We start from the raw sequence: 9,256 nt of genomic DNA, 5'->3' as shown, positions 1-9,256 counted from the left end.
TAACCAAATTGAATGAAATACTGTCGATTGGTTTTCTCACTTCCATTTGAGGTGATGACCAAAAAAATTTTCGATATATTCAAAATGGAATTTGTTAAATTTAAAGCAAATGTAAGTATATTTTTGTTAATATATTATATATGAATGGTTAAAAAAGATTTGATGCATTTTCTTTACAGAGAACAACGTCGGGGCGTGTTACGAATGGCCAAAAGAAGCGGTTACTGCACTTAATGCAGCAGCACCGCAGCGTTGCAAGGAGCCAATTTATGAAACTAAACGCGAGGAAGGAGCACGAAGAGGTTTGGGCTAAAGTTGCTGCAGAATTAAATGCATTGGGATTGTCCCACAAGTCCCCTAATCAGTGGAAAAAGGTAAAACTAAAATATTCTTGTGTACTTCTTACAATTTACATATGTGTGTTGGTTTTTTTTTTAGTTTTGGATAGACTGGAAATCGGCAGTTAAGAAGCTGCACAATGCCCACAGAGCGTTCGCCAGACGAACTGGAAACCTGCCGTTGCAGGATGGTCCAAAACCGTTGGATGCCGGGAAGTTCTGGAGTTTTTTTCCAGCGACATGGTGGACGGTGATGGGCTCACTCCCGAAATTGGTTTGTCGGTGAGTAACGTCTGTCAAAATTTAAAGTTGTGATTAGAAATGTGCTAACAAAATTGGTGTATATTGCAGACAACTGCTGAAATGATCGATGTTACCATTGAGGATGAGGGTGATGCTACTGCCAACATTGCGTTGGACGTAAGTAACATATTACAAAACTAAAAACTAAGCCATTTAGTGATCCGTTCGGAATTCTAGGCAAACGCGGACAGTTTGGACATCTTCGATGTGGAGGCACTTGAAGAGGTTGCAATGGGTCAGGTGCTTGAGGTTGTGCCAAACAAACAGCAACCCAAATAGCGCACAAACCAAAGCTGTGTGGAAGAGGCGAGCAGTCTCATTGAAAATCACCATGCGCAGCTGAAAGGGATTTTGGAGAGACAACACAAGGAACACATGGGTGTTTTGAACAGAATTCATGATACACTGAGAGCTCTGCTGGAAGCCATGACGGGAGGTAACAATTTGCGATAAAATGTGTACGTTCTTTAAGTCTCATAAATATTCCTTTTCTTCTAGCGACTGTTGCATAAGGAGTAGGCACAGCTCGTACCTAAGCGTTTGCGGTACCTATAACACCATATATTTTTTAAGCAGGAGGACTTCCTGTTTCCAACGGTACCTTCAAATCCCGSCGCCAAAGAAATCGGAATTGTACCCTTCTCCAGCTGAAAAATATGCAAAAAAAATKTTGCTAACAACTTTATTTTGTAAAATATTCTTGATTAAAATTACAAAAATTTTTATTAATAACAGTTTGTATTTCACAATGTTTCACTAAATTTTTTCGCATTGGTCACTTTGTATATTTAAATATACGGTAAATGTTCAGGAGAGCGGCTTTTCCGAAAACGTGCACCAATTTTCACGGGAAATRTCTTTTCTAAATATTATATTCATTGATTGGGGCCAAGGCTTTGCATATGTACACCAATAGCAGTAGCTGCTTCAAACGGGGTTACATAGTCCCGCCCCAATTTTTGTTGCATTGAAATCTATGCCCGGTAGGAGAGTAATGTTCACTACAATCGACTGTTATTATAAATATATTATAAAAAATAAAAAACATAATTTGCAAACAGTAGGAGTGGAGTGTTCCTCATATTTTCCTAAACACCACTGTATGTGAATTAACTACAAAAGTGGTTTCTTAAAATAGTATTTCGTATAGCTCTTCCTTCATTTAAAATGTTAAGTAATGAACCRTTATCTCCATGCGGAGAATTTTCAAGTGGATCAACTTCAGGAAGTGGAAAATTATATCTCTTTCGAATATTATGTAGCGATCCTGCAAATGRGGAGTTCACCATTAGGCCACGGTCTTGGGAAAGGCACCCAAATAATTTTTTTAAAACTCCATTAAGGCGTTCCTCTCAATTTCGAGCTCGTGCGTGAGAATCGTTGTAAATTTGCTGACTAAACTCTCTACATTTCTGAATGGAGTCATTAGCCACGGCTGCAACGGATCCAGAGTCTCCAAGCAACCATCCTGTGGACCCATTGGCAGTGTACTCATTCAGCATATGGGACTTTAGTGTACTGCTTTCCCATATGTAGGCGTCGTGCGTACTTCCCCAATATCTTGCAAAGGACGACAGGATATTTAAATCAAAGTCGCACACTAATTGCACATTTTTGGAAAAATATCCTTTTCGATTAATGTAGCAGTGTTCTACTGCAAGTGGTGGCTTCTTAATTTTGACGTGAGTGCAGTCAATCGCTCCCACGATGCCAGGAAATAAAGTAGCAGTGAAGAACCTGGAAGTGACCATAAACATAAGCCAGCTATAAATAACCATTAATCTTCAAGATTATAACACTTCACTTGCCGTTGCTTCACAATATTCTGCTGCTCTAAGGTAGTTGGAAAAATGATGTAACGTTGCGCCATATGATTTTGCAAAATCTCTGTAATTTGATGCACTATGCCGCTTACCATGGTCTTACTTATAGGGCAAACAAAATCCTGACCTACGTCTCTAAGAAATGATCCTGTAGCATAGTAGTGCAGCGCTACACACAACCTACTGGAGTTTGGAATAAATGCACTTCTTACTGCTGTGTCCATAAAAGGCTCGATTTCCACAGGGAGAGCCCGTACTGAAGTTCTGCTGAAGCGGAATAACTCAAGAAAACGCGGCTCGGGAATGCTAAATGGATCTGTCGAGTCCCTTAAAGTGCACTTTTGTATTCGCAACATATTCCCTGTGTCATGGCGTATGGCGAGCGTTATTACCAATAAACTCATAACTGAAACACAATCAATTTTTATTTATTAATAAGAATTAAATATTTGTGCACACATTTCTATAATGCTTACTTTTCTCAATAATAGTTTCTCAAACATGAAGTTGTCAGTCCGATTCGAGAGATTTCTTGTCGATTGGCGTTCCATTTCTCTCACTGTTTCATATTTTGTCCACTTATGCTTACAGAAACACTAGTTTTCGATCAATCGACTAATTTGGATCGAATCGAAATGACGTCACTATAATCGAGTATATTGTCGATTCCTTACAGAAACGCACTACAGTAATAGGTCCACATTTTGTTTCTAAACAGCTGATTCAATTATATTAAATACTTACTTTTGAAAGAAACTAATTTGTAGTAGACAGAAAATGTATTTTTAGCAATGAACTAAGTTAACTTTTGAGGCAACAACGCAAACAAAACAGCTGAGTGATGCTACCAGGTAACGAAAAAACTATCATGCTTGCCAGACGGGTACTTCCTTACTAGGTAAAACGATAATCTGTTAATTTTACAAAAACAAAACTCACGTAAAAAACTACCGAGTAATGACTAACGAATTAAAAAAGCTGGTCTGAATACCCCTAATGTAATGTGCAAAGCAGAATATGGCAATAATAAATTTTGCAAATACTTTGTGATTAATACTGGTTAAGCAAAATATTATCTTTGATTTTGATAATATTATTTTTTTCCGCATGACGTTTTATTCCGACTTGCGTTAACAAAATTATATTTGAAATAAATTAGGGTTTATGTACTTAATATTTTTCCATGTCTATGTTTGCTACTGTCTGTTGCGTTTTTTCTTTTTTTCTAATTCGAAGTATGGTTGATTGGGTTGGTGAACTTGAAATTCTGATTATTCTGGGTGGGTTTTATTTTATGAAGCACTCGATYCGTCTCGAAGGAACAAAATGTTGGGAGTTTCAATAGTAATTCAAATTTTTATATTTGAGTAAGTGTAATATATTATATGAGTGTGTTTGTGTCTACAATTTTATACAATGAAATTCAAATTTAGGGTTTTTTTATATAAATATGAGTATAATTTTAAATATAACCTGATATGGTTAATTATTCCCGCGTTGTTATGCTGATGCGGCTACTGTTCTTGTTGTAACTGCTGATGCGGTTGCTACAATATACACTTAACCACAAAAGTGAACATACGATGACAATTTTTCGATTTTCTAACAATATAATTCAAAGTTTAAATTTTTTATGCAGTTGTATTTCATTTATTATTTAAAAGTTGGAAAAAAACAAAAATAACAATTCATTGAAAGTAAAACGATAAACAAAAGCAAAAATTTTAAATTCATTGAAAGGAATTTTCACATAAGTGTACATACGGTTTTAGGAAAAAACATTAAGAATAAATAGTTAATATTTTGTATGGCCTCCTTTGGCTTTGACAACTTCGAATAGATGAGACGGCATAGGCAAGGCTAAAGTTCGAATAGTTTCCGGCGATATTTTATTCCATTCATCAACTATAATARCCTTCAGATCCGATTTTGATGTTGCACGCCTTTTCTTAATCTGTTTCTTCAAATGATCCCACAAATGCTCAATAACATTTAAGTCAGAAGATTGTGGCGGATGTTCCAACTTCGATTTCACGTTATACAACAACCATTCCTTCACCAATACAGAAGTGTGCTTCGGATCATTGTATTGAAGCATGATAGGCTCACCTGGCAAATCAAGTTTCTCGAGACTTGGGATGTAGGTGTCCTTAAGAATGTCAATATACATATGCTTATCCATTATTCCGTCGATAAATCTTATGTGTCCGACACCACTAGCCGCCATAAAACCATACACCATCACAGATCCTCTACCATGCTTAACGGTGGGAACAATATTTTTTCGTTGCAGGGAAGTATTCTTTTTACGCTATACTTTGGTGTGACCATCGTTGGAGAAAACATTAAATTTACACTCGTCGGTGAAAATGACACGTTCCCAAAAGGTTGGATCAGTTTGGTGGATGTTTTCGTATTTTTTTGCGTAGCTAAGCCGCTTAGAAATATTTGCATCTCTTAACAATGGTTTTCTTCTCGCTACTCTGCAATCTAAATCACACTTTTTTAAGCATCTTCGGTTTCAGGATCCACATCAGCTCCATAATCATTTCCGATGCCTTTCGCGATATGAACAACATTTTCCCTAGGACAAAGGTTGATTGTATGAATAATTTGCCTTTGCATCCTCAAATCCAGTTTAGGTGGGCGACCAGGGCGAGGCTCATTTTCATCTGACGATGTTTCTATTCTTTTGAACATTTTGCAACTATATATAAACTAAAGATGTTTTCACGGCCGCAATTACAAAAGAACTGACCACGCAAACCCAAAAAACTTCATAATCCAAAACCAAAATCAACTGCATAACGGTAAATCAAATATCAGTAAAGCGTATGTACACTTTTGTGAGATTTCATTATATGGGATTCCCCTTTTTCATTCGTTTTTTATGCAGTGACAATAGGAAATTGGTAGTTTCGTGTTGTAGTTAGTGGTACGAGACCAACAAAAATAAAAAACTATTAAGTTTTTGTTATTATATTAGATAATCGCAAAATTGTTGCCGTATGTTCACTTTTGTGGTTAAGTATATATTTTTGCGCAGACAGATTTTTTTCTTTGCGGGGTTCACGTTATTTGGTGCTGTTGAATTTTTTTTTTTGTATTGTAAGATAATGCAGGGATATGTTTATATGGTATGAACAATTCGCTTTAAGAGAAACAAGTATATGTAAAACGTCAACCAGAGGATCGGAATGTAAGAAGTTTTATTGATACATACATATATTCTATATACATACCTCATACACTGCCCGACCAATTCGGCAAAATATTTGTTAGCAAAATACTCGTATACGTAGTATATGAGAGTTGGGTTAGTATCGATCTCATATTATCCATTAACTGTTATCATTAAGGTACCTCACATACAATAACCAATCATATAGAGCAAAGTCAGCCGGATTTTCGAAAATCCTGGTTATGGTTATAAGGGGGCTAGGGCATACCATTGTCAAAGAAAGATTATCCATGAATTCTGATTATGTATATCACACATTGATCGATATTTTTGATCAAAATTAAACAATAGATACTTAGGTCTATATATTTAGTACCTAGGGTCTTGAATAGTTTTGCTTGGATTTGAACAATTTTTGTCATGATGACCTACTTTAAGGGAATTATTATTGCATAATTTTATTCCATTATATTATTTAATTCTTACCGCTGTGATGAAATTGAAAGGTGAAGTTGGTAGTACTGTTAGTGACATCTATGCTAAATTTCAAGTCAAAATATTCATTAGTATCTGAGATATGTGTTGTTATGTGAGGCTCTAAATGTGAATTCTTTAATTTTCACTATGTCTGAATTTATTGAATAAAGAAGTGCGATAATGCAACATCTCATACTGCATTGGCTATCCGCAAACATTTCGCCACATTTTCAATTAACATCGTGCAACCACCGTGATGGAAAAGAAAAAATCCAATGGAATTTTAAACTGTGTAATGTGAGAAGACGTGGTTGTTGTCCGATTTAGTATATTTTTACATGTAACATATGAATGTTGGATAAATGAAACGTACTAAATTTTGTCGAAATCGGTTGGTCGAGATTTCACCCAAGAGTAGGCGGTGCCACGCCCATTCCAATTTTCACACCAGCTTTCTTAAAATTTTAATGTCTCTTGATTTATTGCGCTTTTAGTAGTTTTTAACAGTACCGTTATATGGAGAATGAGCGGGGTTATCTTCAAATTTCATCAATTTTTACACTGTCCGTAAGAGTTCTTATAATATTCGAGCATATCCAATTTGCTTGTTGTAGCTTACGTGGTTTAAGAGGTATGTACAATTAATTTGTTAGTAGGCGGGACTACTACCAGTTTTAAAAATTTTTTTACCCACACGTGCCCATGGCTAGTGGAATAAACTGTACCAAATTGCAGCCTTATATCTTAATTTAGAGGTTAGGTATGGCACATATATGTATATGTATGTGTACATACATACTTGTGTGACGATCTGGAGAAACAATTTGAAAGAAACCTTAAAAAATTTGGCATTTAATACAACTATAAGTTTTATCAGGACAACTACCCCAAACATTCGTGGCTTGATGTACGAAGTAAGTGTTTGTATAACTGCCCAATAGTTATCAAAACGCAGTACAGTAGGATGTGCACATCGAGAGTGTTAAAGATTTACGCACATGTTTTGTTTTAATTCGCTCCGTGAAGTTTTACAAAAAGTAATCAAGCAAAAAAAATAAACCATTTATAAGATTGTGAACAAACAAAAACAACACAAATTATTATTTAATTAAAAAGTAAAAATAAACAAAAAAAAGAAAACAACCAAACAATATTGAATGCTTCGTGGCCACACCAGCAAAGAAATAGGCTTCGATAACAACAGTAAAAAATGTAACGCCGATGATATGTCATCGCGGCCATCAGCTGAAAGGGTAAGGAAGCAAAGAACGCAGTCAGCAGAAGTAGTAAAAAACATCAATCGGGCAACAACAAATGCGCTGACAGCAATCAGGTACCAGCAATCATCCGGACATCGAAGGAAAACAAAGCGTAAGGCGACAATGTACCTAACAAAAAAGACCATCTGTCCGGACTAGTATCGAAGATGAAACAAAAAAACACACACATTGAAAAGAGTTTCATAGATGTTGTAAAATACTTGTCAAATAATAACCAAAACTACTGAAGAGCGCAAAAGACCTAGTTGTTGCCATAAAGGTGTAGAATATTTCGTCTTTTGTTTATACATTGCAACTAGTTGAAATAATAGAAAGGACTAACAAGCAATTTGAATATGATTTAAACATATAATTACAAAATCACAAACCTACTATGAGAGTGTTGGCTAATTTGAAGGATTGCTGGGTTTGAGGCGTTTAAGTCATCTTGGTGGTCCAATGCTGTAGCAATCTTGCATTTTGTGCTGTTCCAATTTTAAATATTTCTAGTTTACGCCTAGATTACGCTCTATATCAGCACATCTACAATACCAAGGCGCTTTGATAATTAGTCTTTGTACTTTGTTTTGAAATTGTTGGATGACTTTCTTAGTGTTTGCGTTAGTTGTGCAACACAGCTCCATATCAGTTAGAGTATTTGCTTCTAGATAAGTTACTTATTTCCGATGGATAACACTGATTTGTTACCGATTAACCAATTGTAATTTTTGCTTCGCTTGTGCAGCTCCTTACGTTTGTTTTTTACGTGAACTTTTCAGAGTAGCGTAGGGTCAAGCGTCATTCCTAAGTATTTAGCGGAATTAAAGTACGGTATTCGTGCACCGTCTATGAAAACAATGTTTACAGACTTAGCTTCATTCAGTTTTATCTGCCATTTCTTTGCTCATTGTACGTCTTTATTTACAGCATTTTGGAGATATGTTCACTGCTACCAACAGCAAGCAACGCGGTATCATCTGTTCGTGCGTGAATAGAATATAAAGAAGAGGGCCAAACACACTACCTTGTGAAACTCCTGCTTTTATTTTCCTAAGAATAAAAGATTTGTCTCCTTGTTTAACGCGAAAAAAGCGATCTGCTAAGTACGATTTTATGATGTCATAATGCTGTTTCGGTAAACTCAGTTTCAGTTTGGAAAGCAATCTTATGTGACAAACTTTATCGAACGCTTTTGCAACATCCAAAAACACGGCAGAACAGAATTTTTTTCCTCAAAGGCTTTTTCAATTATTKGTGTAATCGAAACCCAAACTAATTCACTGGAATTATGGTTTTTCGTTCAATGATTTTATTGATACGTCTTATGAGCGTTATATATTAGTAATTTTTACTATACTTATTTAAGGAAGCTGTTTTAGGACCTCGGCAGTAATCAGGTCGTAACCGGGCGATTTTATGTTTTTCAGATTTTTGATTTCCTTACTTAGCTCACTGCTTGGGCAACTTGAGATTTCTTCGCTTTCTTGACTGGAAGCAGTATGATAATCTACGTGTGTTTCATATGGGGAGAATACTCTGGCTAATTTATTTATTTATTTATTTATAAAAACGTGAAACAATAATACAATTCCTTTTCCACGAAAAAAGGAGCACTGGCTGCCAGGACCTTCGGCTCGCTGATGTAAATATAAAATATATAGTTATTGCTTAATTAAGTCTTAGGTGTAAAGTTAACAAAATGTTCTGTAGGTAATAGAAAAGTTTTAAGAACAAAATAAATAATAAGTAATGGGAAGTTTATAAACATAATCATATTTGTGGTTTTAATCCTGTTTGTACTAAGAATGCTGATATTTTTGTTACGTTTTCGGAGGAACTCGTTTGTAACAGAGCAGACGGTATTTGGTCGTCGAA

At 35.5% G+C, this 9,256-nt stretch overlaps 1 pseudogene; it reads right to left on the bottom strand.

Moving 5' to 3' along the window:
* Window positions 1–1,895: 1,895 nt before the first annotated feature.
* The window catches only part of LOC108965933, a 16,726-nt pseudogene continuing 9,365 nt past the window's right edge, over window positions 1,896–9,256 (bottom strand).

Source organism: Bactrocera latifrons, unplaced genomic scaffold (assembly GCF_001853355.1).
Source record: "Bactrocera latifrons isolate USDA-ARS-PBARC rearing strain unplaced genomic scaffold, ASM185335v1 scaffold_1503, whole genome shotgun sequence".
Taxonomy (NCBI): domain Eukaryota; kingdom Metazoa; phylum Arthropoda; class Insecta; order Diptera; family Tephritidae; genus Bactrocera; species Bactrocera latifrons.
This window is presented reverse-complemented; position numbering and strand designations above follow the sequence as displayed.